Genomic DNA, 17,457 nt, shown 5'->3' with positions numbered 1-17,457 from the left:
ACACTGGCAGGGAAGGGGTTAGCACTAGGGGGTGATCAAGGGGTTAACTGTGTTCCTTAGGTGTGTTCTAACTGCGGGGATGGGACGGACTAGGACTAGGGGAAGAGAGATCGGTGTTCATACTTGGCATGAACACATGATCTGTCTCCTCTCCCCTGAGAGAACTGAGATTTGTGTATATGTGTGTATATATGTGTGTGTATATATATATATATATATAATATTTACACACACACCCCCATTCTCGTTCTGTAATGGTCATCATGCCTGCTGGGCACTCACGTTGGCTTAAGGAGCTGTCCTAAAGCTATGACGGCTCACGGAGGGGAGCCAACCTGCCGCAGGCTGGTCCAGGAAGAGCTTAAGGTCTGCTATAGCTGTTCTACTGCTACAGGGTGGCACCTCTGTCAGATTACGTGTGTGTGTGATCTGACCCTTCTGGGTAGGAGGCGTGCTAACGTCGGCTCACTCCCCCTGTGGGCGGGAGCTGTTTGCCCATGATCGTGGTATCGCTGTGCTTGATTGGCCAGCAAATGTGCCTCACCTAGAGAATCTGTGGGTTATTGTCAAACAAGATGAGACACCAGATCCAAAATGCAGATGAGCTAAAGGCTGCTAACAAAGCAACCTGGGTTTCCATAACACTTCAGCAGTGCCACAGGCTGATCACCTCCATGCCTTGCCACATTGATGCAGTAATTCATGCAAAAGTATTGATTGCATACTATACTGTACATGGACATACTTTTCAATAAGATAAGCCAACATTTCTGTATTAAATTCCTTTTTTTTTTTTTTTTTTTATTGGTCTTATGTAATCAAATTTTCTGAGATACTGCATTCTGGGTTTTCACTAGTTGTAAGCCATAATAATTTAAACTAAAGAAATGTTTGAAACAGACCACTCTGTAATGCATCTATATAAGATGAATTTCACTTTTTGAATTGAATTACTGAAATTCACTTTGATGATTTGTTTCTAACTTTGAGATGCAGCTGTTTGGGCTTTGCTCAGATTCCATGACAGGTTTACAACCACTTTAGGTATTCTTGGCAAAGGGAAGCTTTACCTCATTTACCAAGCTCCAGGAGCAAGTCCACAGTATATTTTTATTTAGTAAATCAACCCCTATGTGTCCATTAAGGATGTGCTCTGGCATGTTCACAGCGCCACAAGCCCGAGCCCGCCAGGAAGCTCCCACTGCACCGCGCTAATCGTGGGCAGTGAGACATTTCCCGATCCGTGGCTGCACAGATCGGAAATGTCTCACTGCCTATGATTAGCGCTGTGCAGTGCTGACTTCCTGGCGGGCTCAGGCATGTGTGCTTGCAAACATGCCTGAACCCATCCTTGGTGTTCATGTACACATAATCAATCATTTAGAGGAGTTTATAGGTAAGCTAGGTTTACTGGTATTTCTCTGAAAGCACAAAAACTGTTCAGGACAAGAGCTTACCAGCGTTTAAAACGCTAGGCCAGGGCTCGACAAAACCCGGGCGCCAGGTCATATTTGTGACTAGAGTTAGCGACCTGGGGCAGCACAGCTGGGGGGTATCCTGTCTCCGTGGACCCCCCCCCCCCGGCTTTGAGGCCTTCTGCGGTCCTATGATTCCTTCTGGAATCTGGCGCCCTCTTGTGGTGGCCGTTGGAATGACAACCAGCAATGCTAATGGAGCTTCCTCTGCGTGTTTTTTTTTTTTTTTTACCTGCCTATCTCCTTCCCTTTTATTTAGAACCCCCTAAACAATATATATATTTTTTGTTCTAACACCCTAGAGAATAAAATGGTGGTTGTTGCAATACTGTCTGTCACACCGTATTTGCGCAGCGGACTTACAAGCGCACTTTTTTTTGGGAAAAATAATTTATTTAATAAAATAAGACAGCAGTAAAGTTAGCCCAATTTTTTTTTTTTTTTTTTTTTTTTTTTTTTTTTTAGATATTTTGAAAGATAATGTTACGCCAAGTAAATTGATACCCAATATGTCACGCTTCAAAATTGCACCCGCTCATTTACCCTTTAAAATCTCCATAGGCGACGTTTAAAAAAAAATTCTACAGGTTGCATATTTTGGGTTACAGAGGAGGTCTAGGGCTAGAAATATTGCTCTCGCTCTATCGATCACGGCGATACCTCCTATGTGTGGTTTGAACACCGCTTTCATATGCCGGCAGGACAGGGCGCGTTTTAAAAAAAAAAAATTTTTTTTTTTTTCTTATTTTAACATTTTTATTTTTTTCACTGTTCTTTAAAAAAAAAAAAAAAAAAAAATGGTGTCACTTTTATTCTTATTACAAGGAAAGTAAAAATCCCTTGTAATAGAAAAAGCATGACAGGTCCTCTTAAATATGAGATCTGGGGTCAGAGAGACCTCAGCTCTCACATTTTCACTAAAATGCAATAAAAAAGAAAAATTGTCATTTGAAAAAAAATAAATTAAATAAAATGTCCCTCTAAGAGCAATGGGCAATGACTTGGAGACGGGGGCGGCGTTATCTTCCCCTCACTCGTCTCCATGTCAGGCCAGGGACCGGTCCGGATTGCCGTTACCGACCTGGCTCCTAACTTTTTAAGCTGGCTCCTAGATTCCAAGCAAATTTGTCAAGCCCTGCGCATTTAGCACTGCAGCATTTATTCATTCCAATGGCCAGTGTAATAAACTCCCAAATGTTGCTAAACTCGTTTGAAAAAAATGCAGCTTAGGTGAGTGTTTAATGCTGATTTTCTCCTGTCAGGATAAACAGCATTTACAAGAAACCAGTGTGCAAGAAGTCTAGGGAGCCCTTCTCACTAATCGGTTTTTCTTCCATTTTTGCCTTATCAAGTGCAGGAATGACCCTCAAATAATATGCAACATTTCATACCAGTCTATTATGTTTTAAAAAAATTCCTGAATTTTTGGTGATAGATTTAAAAAACAAAACAAAAAAAAGAACCTCCCTATTGATATTAATAAACGTGGAAAAAAACGCACCTGCGGTTACATTCTTGGTGTGTGTGTGTGTGTTTGTTTTTTTTTTTTGTTTTTTTTTTCTTCCCTTCACACATGCACAAGGCACTGGAAATGTGGCAAAAACCATGCATTTTACCTGCATTTTTGCAATGGAGCAGTGGGGGGGAGTGGTTATAAAAGTAAAAAAAACACAATTGCTGTCACGTATGCTATCCAGTAAGGGGAAAAATAAAAACTTCTCAATGCAGTTGTCTCCCCAGCTCACCCAGAAGGACACTTTTTTTAACCCCTGCTAATGGCTGAAAGATTTCAATGGGCAGGGGCGCTTTAGGAGCAGTGTATGCACCTCAAAGATGTTGCTCGCAGGACTTCTTTTTTAACGTCCTGCCAATGCACTGCTCTAGTGTGAAAGTACTTGGGCTTGCACACTGGTGCGAGAGGAGGCGTTATTTTTAGTGCTATAGTGCCTCAGTGTGAAAGTAGCCATAGGGACAGTAGCAGGAGTCCTACCAAACTACATATAGCCGGCACTGCATGAACCTTATCTATTTAAAAAAACAAAACATACCTATACATACTCTCCACATCCCCCTACAGCCCATTAAAAAAAAAATCCTACCACAGGAGAAAATACTGCAACACTGACTGTCCACAGGAAGGTTAATAACCTTTTTTTTTTTTTTTTTTTTTAAAGAAACTTTTTATCAGGGAAAAACTTCTCCTAAATGTAAATAATCCTGCTAAGGCTCGGTTCACACAGGGGGCGATGCGAGGCGACACGACTTGCCGCGCCGCGACCTCAGTGGCGACTTGCAAATGACTTCTGTATAGAAGTCAATGCAAGTCGCCCGAGGTCGCCCAAAAGTAGTACAGGAACCTTTTTTCTAAGTCGGAGCGACTCGAGTCGCTCCTCTTAGAACGGTTTCGTAGTACAGAACGGGGGCGACTTGTCAGGTCGTGGCACGGCAAGTCGTGTCGCCCCCTGTGTGAACGGAGCCTAAAAGTTTCAGTATTTGACAATTACTTGATTGCAGAACAAATTGATTTGGCTGTGTGGCAGAAGATAATACTGACAGTACACAAAAGGTGTATAAAAACATCTAAGGAAAAACTTCTCCTAAGCACCCATTCACACCAGTGCAACTTGTCATTCGATTTGACAGTTCCAAACTGCATTGCCAATAGAGAACTGCTCATGTTGCGGCAATTTTATGAAAGGTTCCTACTTCTTGACAATTTAATTGCAACTTGCTTAGACTTCTGTTTAAATGAGGTCTTAAAGAGGAAGTAAACCCTGATGAGTTTACTTCCTCTTTCATTCCCTGCAAAGGCAAAGCATAATGGACTACTATGCATCGCATAGTAGTCCATTATGTGTCACTTACCTGACACAGGCGCCAGCGAAGTCGCCGCTGTCCCCTGTAGCCTGCCGCATCCATCTTCTTGGTGGGGTCTCGCAGCTCCGCCGCTGTCATTCGGCGAAGCCGCGATGACGTCACTCCCGCGCATGCGCACGGGAGCCGACATGTGCGGCAGCTCCGTCGTTGAGAATGCCGCGCTCAGTGCGCCTGCATGCGGCATGTCTACGGCGGTGCCTGTTTTCGGGCAAATATCTCCTAAACCATATAGGTTTAGGAGATATTTCTTGGACCTACAGGTAAGCCTTAATCTAGGCTTACCTGTAGGTCAAAGTGGTTTGTAAGGGTTTACAACCACTTTAAGCCACAATGAAATCAGAAGTGCAAATTGCACTGATGTGTGGCTTTGATTTTTAAAGCCACTCCAGTGTGAACCAGGGCTAAATCCAACCAGTAATCCTGTGAAATGGATACATATTTTGTCTTACTTGCAACATGGAAGATTTTTGCTTCATACACCCCACAGATCAGCTCTTGTGAAAATCTCTGGATCACACACTGAGATTGTTGTTGCAAGATACAAAACATACCTCCTTGATTTGTCTGCTCAAAACATGGAGCCACAGCTGTTTCACATTCTGTGGGTTTGACATACTAAGGCCCCTTTTACACTGGGGCAGTGGGTGTGTCGGCGATAAAGCGCTGCTATTTTTAGCAGCTCTTTACCGTCAAGTTTGCGGCGCTAATCGGCCGCTAGTGGGGCACTTTTACCCCCACTAGTGGCTGAGAAAGGGTTAAAACCACCCACAAAGCACTGCTGCAGCAGTGCTTTGCCAGCGGTATAGCGGTGCTGCCCATTGATTTCAGTGGGCATAAGCAGTGCAGGAGCGGTATACACACTGCTCTAAAGATACTGCTAGCAGGATTTTTTTTTTTTTTTTTTAAGCATCCTGCCAGCGCACCACTCCAGTGTGAAAGCCCTTGGGCTTTCACATTGTCAAGACAGCAGGGGCTCTTTCCAGGCGCTATTTTTAGTGCTGTAGCACCTGCAAAGCGTCCCAGTGTGAAAGGGGTCTAAAACTGGAGAGTGCAAAATCTGATGCAGCTGTGCATGGTAACCACTCGGCTCCTAATGCCAGCTTGTTCAATTAGGGTCCTTTCACATGGGCTTGTCTGTGTACAGACTCTGTTTTGCTCATCAGGGATCAATCCGCTGAGCCCCCCCAACTTTGAGCCTAGGTTCACATTGGAGTGGGTTAGAAATCGTGCAAGTTTAGTTGAACTCGCATGATTTCTAACCCGTCAATGCAGTCTGACTTCAGTGGCCCTTTGACAGACATCCGTGTGGGTTCCTGCAAAGATGTCTATACAAATCGCCAAAAGTAGTAAAGGAACTATTTTTGGGAATTGGTGTGGCACTGCAAAGTCAGCGCCGCCCTGATTTGGACGGTGCCATTGCCGGTAATAGCTGCTGATTTCCATTGTCAAATCTTACCAATGTAGAAAGAAGGAAACACCACCACTGATATAGGATAAAATAGTTTATTGATCTCACACACCTGATGATCAGTTAAAATCAAGACAAAACAAAAAGAACACAGTGAATTCATTACAAGCATACAAAAATGTATTGGGATAGTATTACTCTCCAATGTCGGAGGGGGGTTGGGGTGTTTCGGTAACTGACGTATTTTAGGTTCAAGTCCTTTTGTCAGGGGTATTTGATAGGAGAATATATATTAAAATATTTGTCAAAAGGTAAATAAGAAAATGATGCAATGTTTGATGAGATATGCAAGCAGGAATCGCAAGGATCACTGCAGAGGATTGCATCAATGGAGACCTCTTGACACTGCCCCCAGAGGCCAAAGACAAAGTATGTCACGGAGCCACCCCAATTCAAGATGATTTATGGGATAAGCACAGGGATGTGTAGTAAGTATTTTGACTATCACAATATGAGCCTTAGTGCTATCTGTCAGGATGCCATCCTGACAGATGAGACCCACAACAGGAGATCACAGGAAGAGGGTGTAGGCCACTTACTTCTGCTGACCATGTATTTAAAGGACCAAGAAGGGCTGCACTTTGGCTCATATTGTGTTATTCATCATTTTTACTACACGTCCCTGTGCTTATCTAGTTGTATCCCATATATCAGGGATATGCAATTAGCAGACTTTCAGCTGTTAAAAAAAAAACTACAGGTCCCATCATGCCTCTGGGTGTCATGCCTGTGGCTGTCAGTCTTGCTATGCCTCATGGGACTTGTAGTTCTGCAACAGCTGGTGGTCTGCTAATTGCATATCCCTGGTATAGAGAATTGTCAGCCTAAAAGTTTTCCGGGATGAAGCAGCAGCCCCAGGTGCGGCACCATTAATAGAGGTACCATATTGGTACCCAGTGGTCTCACCTGCTATGGTAAAACGTGTCAACCCCCCCCTTGTCTATCCTGTATATGGTTACACACCAAAACCAGCCCCTGTAAATAATAGTGTAGGGTGATACAGGGCAGGTTAGGGAGGTATAGGGCAGGATGGGGTGGTATATTGGCAGGTTTGGACTCTATGTAGTCACAGTGTGCCGTAATTTACAGCATAGCTGCAGAGATGACACTCGAGGCTGCTGCATCCTCACCTCTTTTTCCTCCTTCAGCTGTGGGATTAGTCAGATTGAAGGAGTCTATGGGAGGAGTGGAGGAAGCGGTCACACCCCCAGCTCCGCCCACCAACTCTGGCTGCCTTGGGAGAAATTGGAGATCCCCCAGGGACAGCTTCACTTGATTTAAAGGGGTTGTAAAGGTAAATGTTTTTCCACCTTAATGCATTAAGGTGAAAAAACATCTGACGCTGCCGGCGCCCCCAACCCCCCCCCATTTTACTTACCTGACCCCTTTGAAAATCCCGCTCTCGTCCCCCGATGTCCTTTTCACCGTTCAGTCTGGCCGCTGATTGGCTGGAGTGGATGGATGGAAAGCAGCACAGCCATTGGCTCGCGCTGCTGTCATTCACATCCACTGACGCGGAGCGCCGGGGGCGGGGCCGTGTGATACAGCGAGCGGCTATAGCCGCCGGCTGTATCACGGGCGCGCGCCTGCAGATGCTTCTCGCCATGCGAGGGAGCTCGCATGAACGTGAGAAGCGTCTGAGGGAGGAAGCTGAGGCAGCCGCCGAGGGACCCCTGAAGAGCAGGTTCGGGGCCACTGTGCAAAACGAGCTGCACAGTGGAGGTAAGTATATAACATGTTTGTTATTTAAAAAAATAAAAATAAATTCTCTTTACAACCTCTTTAATTACAGGGAGTGTTATAGGCAGTCTCCCCTGCACGGCTGCATGTCCTGCATGCACAGCTGTGCAAGTAATATAGTGCACTGTGTAGGGGGGCCCCAGTGTCACCCCTCTGAGTGTCATGTGGTGCAGGCTGCCCCCTCCCCCCCATAGCCACCCCACTGTTGGTACCTAGCTAATGGCCTCATAAAATTTTTGCATAGAGTTTTTAGCTTTAAAGCTAATCTCCGGGAAAAGTAAAAATGCTCCCTTACAGGTACGCTTTTCTCCCACTGCAAGTGTTAAAGGTTCATTTTACAGCTAGAGACCAAGAAAAGCAGTTTGACATACATCAGGTTTTTCAACCTGTGGTATGTGTACCAAGGGCAGGGAGTATCCCCAGTGTCTCCCAAGTCCCGCCTCCTGGCACACATACAGTCCCCGGTGCCTTGCTGTAGTGTGGCATACCAATGGAGGGGGCAGTGCGCCCCATGTGCCACACGGTGGGGGGGGGGGACCGGAAGCAGCTGCCCAGTGTCCTGTCATCAGTGGAGCCCATTGAGCTGCTGCAAGATGTTTCCCCGGCCAAGGCTGACTGATCCGAGTCAGTAGGTGGCCCCATGTCCTCCCGGCTCCTCTCCCTCTCCAGCGTGCCTTGGATCTCCTGCCTGCGTGAAGAACCATTCCAGATGATGACTGTTGTGGGTCCCTGATCTCCTCTCCACTGTGCAGTACTGCAGCCAGAAAAAAAGTATGTGAGTCCTGCCTGTCGCTTCCCTGTTTCTGCTCAGGAACTACACATCCCAGCATGCCCAGGTATCAGTGCAGCCTCATCCGTGTCTCCTATCTATGTAGCCTCATCAGTCCCGTTGTCAGTGCTTCCTATCATCACAAACATATACTAACATTACACCCAACCAATAGAAATTAGTTTCTCGAGACAGGGGTACTTAGGAATTTTTTTTCAGACCTGCAGGGGTACTTCATCATAAAAGGTTAAGAAATACTGACATGCATGATCCCCTGCTCCCACAGGCTCCTTTGTGCTGCTAGACTGACTCATGCAGCCTCTTCTTTCCTGTCGTCTGATGGTTGGTTGTCTCTGATTTCATTAATACAGATAGGGGGGAGACGCTGTCCTGGAAGATTCCTGGAAACACCATTACAGGTAAGACTAATGCCACGTACACACGATCAAACAATCGGGTGGAAAAGTCCGGCAAACTCAAGTCCGCCGGACAATCCCCCTGTGTGTAGCCTCCGGCGTACTTTTTTGACCCGAAAGTACGGCGGACTTAGAAAGTAGTTATGTACTCCAATCTTCCCACCGGACTTGCATTTTGGCGGACAATCCGGCCATGCGCATGCCAGTTCGCCGTACTTTTGAAATGAACGGACTTTTCCCGCCCGGAGAAAAGTCCGCTCATTTTGAGCACGTCTCCAGGTAGGCGGGGCCCGCGAAGGATGCGTCGCTGGCCCGCCACCTGGTATGGACTTAAAGGGGAACCCCCAACGCCGAAAAAATCGGCGTGGGGGTCCCCCCAGGTCCACATCAGTCCCTTGTCTGAGCACGCTACCCGGGAGGCCAGGAAAGGGGGGATGCCCCCCCCCTGAGCCATACCACGCCCTCAACATGGGGGGTGCCTTGGGGAAGGGGGTGCCGCGCGGCCCCCCCAACCCCAAAGCACCTTGTCCCAATTTTGAGGACAAGGGCCTCTTTCCGACAACCCTGGCCGTTGGTTGTCGGGGGTCTGCGGGCGGGGGGGCTTATCGGAATCCGGGGGCCCCCGGATACTGGCCCCCCACCCTATGTGAATGAGTATGGGGTACAATGTACCCCTACCCATTCACCTGTAAAAGTACAAAAAAACACAACACACAAGGGTTAAAATAGTTTATTGCACAGCTCCAGGGGTCTTCTCGCCGGACTCAGCGGAGGAGCCCGGCTTTCTTCTTCGCTGCCGCCCTCTTCTTCCGACTTCGGGGGTCTTGTCCCCCTCTTCGGTTCTTCTGCCGGGCCACCGCGCCTTGTTATAGCTCTTTTACAGGCGGTGGCCCGGTCTTCTGTCGCTGCCTCCTGTTCTTCTCTTCAGATGTTGCCTCGTCGCGCCCTCCGCTCACAATGACGGGGACCGGGCGCGCGGCGACTTATATAGGGACATCACCGGATGATGTCCCCGCCTATTATGATGTCACAGTCCCAGCATCCTCTGGGACTGTGACACCATAATGGGCGGGGACATCACCCGGTGATGTCCCTATATAAGTCGCCGCGCGTCGGAAGCCATTGTGAACGGAGGATGTGACGAGGCAACATCTGAAGAGAAGAACAGAAAGCGTTGACAGAAGACCGGGCCACCGCCTGTAAAAGAGCTATAAGAAGGCGCGGTGGCCTGGCAGAAGAACCGAAGAGGGGGACAAGACCCCCTGAAGTCGGAAGAAGAGGGCGGCGGCGAAGAAGAAAGCCGGGCTCCTCCGCTAGTAAAAGAGCTAGAAGAAGATAGCGGAGGAGTCCGGCGAGAAGACCCCGGAGCTGTGCAATAAACTATTTAAACCCTTGTGTGTTGTGTTTTTTTTTTTTGTACTTTATTTTACAGGTGAATGGGTAGGGGTACATTTTACCCCATACTCATTCACATAGGGTGGGGGGGCTGGTATCTGGGGGCTTCCGATTCCAATTAGCCCCCCGCCTGCAGACCCTACAACCAACGGCCAGGGTTGTCAGGAAGAGGCCATTGTCCTCATCAACATTGGGACAAGGTGCTTTGGGCTGGGGTGGCCGCGCGGCCCCCTTCCCCAAGGCACCCCCCCATGTTGAGGGCACGCGGCCTGGTATTGTTCAGGAGGGGGGGGGCTCGCTCGTCCCCCCCCTCCTTTCCTGGCCGGCCGGGTAGCGTGCTTTGACAATGGTCTGATGTGGACCTGGGGGGACCCCCATGACGATTTTTTTTTTTTTTTTTTTCGGCGTTGGGGTTCCCCTTTAAGTCCATACCAGGCGGCGTCTCCTTCGTGGGCCCCGCCTACCTGGAGACGTGCTCAAAATGAGCGGACTTTCGTGTGTGTGTGTGTGTGCGCGTGTATGTGCGCGAGTCCGTTCACTCCAATAGTACGGCAGACTTAGTACACTGTATTAGTCTGCTGAAAAAGTGCCGTGTGTGGGCAAGTAGGCTGTTTGGGAAGTCCGCCGGATAGTCAGCTACTTGTGTATGCGGTATAACTGGTTTTCCCAAAGCGTATTCCAGGACAGCTTGAGAGAACAAACAAGTAAGACTCCTGCCTCGGAGAGTGACAACTGCTTGCAGAACTTTTCTCTGGAAAGCAGTTCTATTCAATAATGCTTCACAAAAGGGTGGTTAGACCAGACTGCTGCTCTCGAAATCTATTCCCACGATGCTCCTGCTCTCTTTATTCATGACGCTTCTGGAACCCTAGTCGAATGCATCTGCATACTGTAGCGAGGCTGCTGGTGCAAGCTCTTGTATGCAAATAAAATAGTCTCCCGGATCCACCTTGCTACAGAGCCCTTGGAAGCTAAGACGTATTTGGCCAACTAAATAGAACTAAGATGATTAGATTTCCTAAAATCTGTAACATTTCCAAGTATCTGAGAAGGTACCTTTTCACATCTAAAAAACTGAACTGCTCCTCCTCCCCTTTTTTATGGAGCTGCAACATGATGTAAGCACTATTACCCGAGAACAGTGAAAATCGGTGGATACATGGGATCTGGCTTGATAATATCCTTATCTAAAGTAAGAGACTTTGGAAAGGGGCTGCAAACCTTCTATTCTTCTGGCTGCAGGTATGGCTAACAGAAAAAGACCTTTTAAAGGTAATTTATTTTGGGCAACTGGTAGACAAAGTTTGTAAAGTTTCCCTTATCGGGGCATTCAAGATGAGCGACAAATACCAGGAGGCCACTGTCTTTAAAACTCTGGAAGTGCACCATTGCCTTGCTAACAAGCATCTCCTGACCAGGGGATCCTCCGCCAATCTAGGAAAATAAACAGGTCTGCCACCTGCACCTTCAAAGTTCTTTGCAAAGACCTCTGCATTTGGTTCCCACTCCCCCTGTCTTACTGGAACATAGCTAAGGTATTCTGCTAGAATCTTCTCTGACCCCATGAAATGAACTTCAGAGAACCCAAGTTTTCTTCCACCCAAAACAGAATCTCTTGCGATAAGGTAGGGAGGTCAGAAGATTTTGTGCCTCCTTGTTTGTTTATTTAGATCGCGGTGGTGGCGTTATCTGAAAAAACAGGCTCTCTGAAAATGCTTTTTAAGGCATAGCCTACCAGCAAGAGTTCTCAGTAGCTGTAGGATGCACCAGACCCTCTGCATGTGGAGTGACCCAGCCTGAGCCCCCCAGGTTCTGGCATTTGTAGTGATCTTGTATGAGGCCCCCTGGCATGGAATTGCATTAAATTCAGTGGATTCTTCCACCAAGCGAGGCCCAGCAAATCTCCTTCCGGGAAGGACCACTACCCTGTCTAAGGATTTCTGGATGTGATCCCTATTGGTTAGCAAAAATTCCCTGAGTGCAGCTGCGCCCAGGTTACCCCTTGGATCACCGCTGTCATTAGACCTGAGAGAGGCCTGCCTGAGGTCTGTGAGATTCTGCACTGAAGAAATAAGCCTGTCCATATTTGCCTCTGTGAGATATCCTTGTGAGATAGTCTATCCTAGGAACTAACCCAGGAACTCACTAGGGTGGAACTAGGTTGGATTTTTTCTAAATTGACCGTCCAACTTGGAGACTTCAAAACCAATTCTAGGTCAGAGGACTTTTGACAGAAAAGATAAAAAAAAAAAAAAAAAATCTTAGGTATTTCTGGTGAGACCTGTATATGGGCATGTGGAAACAGGCATTTTGAAGATCCAGGAAGGCCATAAAGACCCTGTGAAGAAGAATATTTCTTAGTGTATAGATGCTCTCCATCTGAAACCTCTCGTACAGAAGATGCTTGTTTTAGCTTTTTCATATTGATTATCATCCTGTATTTTCCCAAACTCTCTTGACCAAAAACACATGAGAAGATAACTCCTGAAGTATTCACATGCTGGTACCAGCACAAAGGATCTGCCAAATGCTAGACTTGACAAAAAATCTGATCGCACCCACCCCACAGCAAAAATAAATGTCAGGGAGATGTAGCAAACTCCAGATTGTAACCCTTCCCTGATGATTTGCAGAATAAACAGACTTGCGCCCATTTGTTACCAATCTCTGTAAAAAAAAATACCAAACCCTGACCTGGCATCACTTGTCGCTTTTTGTTGGCCAGATCATTAGAAGTGAATAAGCTGCCCCCTTCTCCTTGCCTTTGTCAAAGGACCAGCTTTTCCTGGCGAACTGGGCCTTTTTGGAATCGAACAGGAACTTGTTCTGGCAAGTCCAAAAAGGTCCCCTATTGTGAAAAGCCTTTTTTCTTAACCCTTTCATGACTAAGCCTATTTTTGGCATTTGGTGTTTACAAGTTAAAATCCATATTTTTTGCTAGAAAATTACTTGGAACCCCCAAACATATATATATATTTTTTTTAGCAGAGACTCTAGAGAATAAAACGGCGATTGTTGCAATATTTTATGTCACACGGTATTTGCGCAGCGGTGTTTTAAATGCAACTTTTTGGGAAAAGGCACACTTTCATGAATTAAAAAAAAAAACGAAACAGTAAAATTAGCCCAATTTTTTTGCATAATGTGAAAGATGATGTTACGCCGAGTAAATAGTCACACTTTATAATTGCACGCACTCGTGGATTGACAACAAAGTACGGTACCTAAAAATCTCAATAGGCGACGCTTTAATTTTTTTTATGGTTACCAGGTTAGCGTTCCAGAGGAGGTCTAGTGCTAGAATTATTGCTCTCGCTCTGATCGCGGCGATACCTCACATGTGTGATTTGAACACCGTTTACATATGCGTATTCTTTGCTTCGCAAGCTCGCGGGGACTTTTTTTATTTATTTTAAAATGACTAAATTGTTTTAAAAAATAAAATAAAATTTGATCTTTTATTGCTGTCACAAGGAATGTAAACATCCCTTGTGACAGTAATAGGTGGTGACAGGTACTCTTTATGGAGGGATGGGGGGGTCTAAAAGACCCCCCCCCCCCCCCCCATCCCTCCTTTACACTTCAATGTATTCAGATCACCGAAAACAGCGATTTCTGAATACCGTATATTTTTTTTTAAACCGGCGCTATTGGCAGCCGAGTAAACGGGAAGTGACGTCATGACGTTGCTTCCGTGTTTACTATTAGGATACTGGAACGAAGCCGATTACGAGCGGGAGCACCAGTAACAGCGGCGGGAGGGGGGGACGTCCCCTCTCGCTCCGGCATGACAGCCGAGCGGCTTTTAGCCGCTTCGGTTGTTATGGCTGGATAGCCAATCGACCGTTGGAAAAAACAGTACCGGATGATGCCTGCAGGTGCGGGCATCATCCCGGTATAACCCCCGGAAGCCGAGTACGCAGATCTGTGTACGCTCGTCGGGAAGGGGTTAAAACAGGGATTTGCCGCCTTTCTCTGTTGAATTGGTTATAAAAAACAATCCCCTCAGGTTGCCACAAAGCTTGGTCTTGAAAGCTAAATCTATGTCCCACCCCTGTAAGTAGAACTATGGGCAAAACTTTTTTATTTTGGATAGAGTAAGGGAGGGTTATAACCCCTGTCAGATTTCTTTCTGCCATCTGTGTCTCGTTGCAGAGATTTACCTTCACTTCCTGTCCCATAGCCAAAACAAGAAGTGCAAAGAAATCCTGGGAAAATTAAGGGAATCTCTTGGGGTCCCCTAGGTCACCAGAACTAGTGTCCCCATTGGAAGATTTCCCCCTTATTACTGTTCCGGGGACAACCCAAAATGTAGTATTTTTTTTACTTTCACATTCAGTGGTAAACTGGACAAATAAAGAAGATTAATCTCCCCAACAGGGACAGAGACTGCAATAAAAACCTGGCAGGTGTTCTTATCCCTCTCCACTCTATCCAAAACAAAAAAAAGTTTTGCGTTTAATTATACTTTAAGGCCCCTTTCATAAGATAAGCTCGCTCGGATCCACCTGTCTGTTTTTCAGGCGGATCTGAGTGGGCCATCCATTGACTCCTATGGGCAGGTGGATGTCAGCGGTGATGTGATCCACTGACACCTGTCTGGCATCCGATCAAGATAGACGTATGGCGATACATCTTCCATCCGTCTTGGCGGATCGGATGAAATCTGATAAAAACGGACATGCTGTTCGTTTTCATATGATCTCCCCACAGAGATCAGCGGGGCTCTGACAGGTCCCTCCCTGCTCAGCAAGCAGAGGGGGACCTGTCATTCGCCAGCTCAGCAGAGATCAATGGAGCGATCTCCCGCTGAGCGGATACGCTCCGTGTGAAAGGGGCCTAAACCATATGGCCCTACGGGTGGATGAGTGTCGTAGTTCTAGCAGTAGCCTTAACGCTTTCCACTGCTGCATCTGCTAGGAATTAAACTGAATAAAATACTAGAGGAAGAGCCTCTTAAATATGAGCTGGGGAGTTTTGGATGAAAGCAGCTCACCTAATCTATTGACCCACACATCCAGATTCCTGGTCAAGTAGGTGGATGCTAAGGCCAGAACCAAGGAGAAGGCAGAAGCATCCCAAGCTCTCTTTAACCTCCCTGGCAGTATGATTAGTTCTGGTTTTAGGTGCTGAAAGCGGTACAATTATTTTGCATGGAAATTCGGCGTTTTATTTTGTAGTCCTGTAATTCTTAGGAATAACTCTCTTAAATCTGTTCAAATCAGAGTCTAGCAGACATCCCGGGTATGATAAAGTTTATAATATAATAAATAATAATAAAAATTATTCAATAATGTAATCAAATCCGAAAACACTGAAATTTGCTAATTTGCAGAATTGTCGCTGTCATTAGATTTAGTGTTTGATGAATTTCCCCACAAATCGCTATCGCTCAATTCTGCAAGTGATTATAATTTATTATCGCTGTTTTCTAGTTTGGTCTAAAATCACTTTTAACATAAAGGGACACTTTTTGGTTGCTATGGGCAATCTCCAAATTCCAGGCAGAAAAAAACAGTATTTATAATATAAAAGTGCATGCAGGGCACTGCACAGACCACTAGGGACAAAGGGGGTGTGTCATTTTTTTATACAGTACTGTAATCTGTAAGATTACAGTACTGTGTGTGTTTTTACTTTTTTGAACTTGGCGCCAATCTCCGCTCTGTGCGCCATAACGTTGCAGGGAACGGAGCTCAGCGGCATTCGGGCACTGGTTGAATCGAGCGGAGGACAGCTCGACCACACAGTGCAGAGGACATCGCTGGATCCAGGGGACAAGGTAAGTAACTTCTCCCTGTGTCCTCCCTGTATCCAGCGATGCGATCCCGAGTCTGGCTCGGGGTTACCGCTTATGATACTGAAATCCCAGCTCGAGCCAGACTCAGGATTACCGCTAGGGAGGTTAAAGTGGCTAAAGGCTCCAGGTTTTTTTATTTTCATGCATTCTGTGCATTAAAGTAGAAAGCCTTCTCTGTGCAGCAGAGCCTCCTCATACGTGCATGAGCTCCATTGCGATCCAGAGATGTGCATGAGAGCCTCGGCTCTCCAGGGAATCTCCCTCCTCCATATGAGGAAAGAGAGGAGTCGCAGCTGAGCCACGGCGCTGTGTGTGTGTGACTGGACATGTAGAGCAGCAACTTGGGAGCGGGCCTGCTTGGGTGACCCCATAGCAAGCTGTTTGTTGTGGGGGCACTTGGAAGGAGAGAGGGGCCAGGAGCAATGGCAGGGGACCTGAGAAGAGGAGGATTGGGGCTGTTCTGTGCAAAACCACTGCACAAGTATAATATGTTTGCTATTTTTAAAAGAAAAATGTCAGCCTTTAATATCACCTTAACGACAATTAACTTCATATCCATAGGGTTCCTAATCAACTCTGAATCTCCAAAAGAGAGGCCGGTCTCTTTGGAGACTTGGGATAAGGGGGCATCCACTCTCGGGCACTTCCTTGGAACTGAAGGGAAACCTACATTTATGTGTTCTGTACATAAATAATTTCTCTTCTGGGTCTACCACCTCCTTTAGAATCTTATCTCTCAGGGACTTGTGAACAAGGAAAGTTCTACCCTTCTTTTCTGATAGTCTCTATACATAAGGTCCTGCGTGTGTGTGGCGAGGCTGCACCTCCTCAGTATGTTCAGCTGCAGAACAACTCCTTTCCTAAACTGCACCCCCTCCCCCCTCCCATCACACTGCCCTCCTCCTGTCACACTACCCAGGTACCCTTCTTTAATGGGATGGCTGCATTTGTTTTCTTTTTCAGACTTTCTTTTATTTTCTTATGGTAATCTGGCCAGTAGGTCTGTTATTTTATTATTTCAACAGAACATATATGTGTAATACACTGACCTTACCTTCTGAATGCAATTCTGGCTTGACAGAGATACTACCTGAATGTATGTTATAATCTGATATGTTAATTATGCTGCTTAGCCCAGATTTTACTTTGTTCTCTCTAAATACTCTTCTTGATCTACCACTGTAAACTGGCACGATAATTGCTGCTGAGATCGTAACACTGTTCTGACATGTACTGTACAAACTTAATAAAATCTTATGTTAAAAAAAAACCCTGTGTTTATATTTATGGTAATGTGTATTAAATAGTCAATCAGTGAGCTAGGAGACAAACCCTGAAAAATCCTATTTCTTAGACAACTAGTCTGGGTCAATGATAAGATAATTAGCTCATGCTAATTAGGTTAGGTTTTAGTCTTCTACTGCATTAAAAATACTTGTCATTTTGGTTCTAATAAATCAGTCCATGTTGAGCAGCTAAGCGAGTGTCATCTTGTTTTGTGCTCATGAGAGGTTGGA

The sequence above is a fragment of the Lithobates pipiens genome, unplaced genomic scaffold (assembly GCF_037356315.1).
Source record: "Lithobates pipiens isolate NorthernLeopardFrog02 unplaced genomic scaffold, aLitPip1_a1.2 Scaffold_3, whole genome shotgun sequence".
In the NCBI taxonomy this organism is placed as follows: Eukaryota; Metazoa; Chordata; class Amphibia; order Anura; family Ranidae; genus Lithobates; species Lithobates pipiens.
The sequence above is the reverse complement of the archived record's forward strand: the minus strand, read 5'-3'. Positions refer to the sequence as shown.